The 1,230-nt window shown below is 46.2% G+C and overlaps 1 non-coding gene across 1 annotated transcript; it reads left to right on the forward strand.

Annotated features, from left to right (window-relative positions):
* The first annotated feature begins 676 nt into the window (after window positions 1–676).
* Trnaa-ugc (transfer RNA alanine (anticodon UGC)) lies at window positions 677–750 on the forward strand. Its single transcript has one exon. It is a non-coding gene; the product is annotated as a tRNA-Ala (tRNA).
* Window positions 751–1,230: the final 480 nt, after the last annotated feature.

The raw sequence follows: 1,230 nt of genomic DNA on the forward strand, positions 1-1,230 counted from the left end.
AGAGGTGGACCAATTCCATGGCCTCGACGCTCTCCTAACCTCAACCCTCTTGACTTTCATTTATGGGGGCATTTGAAAGCTCTTGTCTACGCAACCCCGGTACCAAATGTAGAGACTTTTCGTGCTCGTATTGTGGACGGCTGTGATACAATACGCCATTCTCCAGGGCTGCATCAGCGCATCAGGGATTCCATGCGACGGAGGGTGGATGCATGTATCCTCGCTAACGGAGGACATTTTGAACATTTCCTGTAACAAAGTGTTTGAAGTCACACTGGTACGTTCTGTTGCTGTGTGTTTCCATCCATGAATAATGTGATTTGAAGAGAATTAATAAAATGAGCTCCAACATGGAAAGTAAGCGTTTCCGGACACATGTCCACATAACATATTTTCTTTCTTTGTGTGTGAGGAATGTTTCCTGAAAGTTTGGCTGTACCTTCTTGTAACACCCTGTATAGTTAAAGGCTACCCAGCCATTGATCTTCGTCTGTACGAATTCGCACAGGTTGCCCAAACTCTTACGGGAATCGTCACCCTAGTGTGCCCGATTAATGAGTGGATGGACAAACATCTATTAGGTACATTACGAATGTAGATTGTGGACAGTTCGGATTGTGGGTCTCACAGCAAGCGTGCAAGGGATAAGTCCCTGCAGTCGCGCTATTCATCTGTGTCCTCGATGGCTCAGATGGATAGAGCGTCTGCCATGCAAGCAGGAGTTCCCGGGTTCGAGTCCCGGTCGGGGCACACATTTTCTGCTGTCCCCATCGAGGTATATCAACACCACCTGTCGGCAGCTGAGGGTTTCAATTAATTATCCTTTATTTATAAGTATTGTGAAAAATGTCGGTGTTCATTAGAGACAGGGGTATCGTCAGGTGTGCCCTAGGGAAGTGTGATAGGACCGCTGTTGTTCTCTGCATACATCAATGATTTGGCGGTAGGCAGCAGAGGTATCAGACTGCAGTTGTTTGCTTATGATGCCGTGGTGTACAGTAAAGTGTCGACGTTGAGTGACTGTAGGAGGATGCAAGACGAGTTAGACTGAATTTCCAGTTGGTGTGATGAATGGCAGCTAGCCCTAACTGTGGGAAAATGCGACTTAATGCGGATGAGTAGGAAGAACAAACCTGTATTGTTCGGATACAATATTAATAGTGTCCAGCTTGACACAGTCATGTTGCTTAAATATCTGGGCGTAACGTTACAAAGCGATATGAGGTGGAT

The sequence above is a fragment of the Schistocerca nitens genome, chromosome 3 (genome assembly GCF_023898315.1).
Source record: "Schistocerca nitens isolate TAMUIC-IGC-003100 chromosome 3, iqSchNite1.1, whole genome shotgun sequence".
Taxonomy (NCBI): domain Eukaryota; kingdom Metazoa; phylum Arthropoda; class Insecta; order Orthoptera; family Acrididae; genus Schistocerca; species Schistocerca nitens.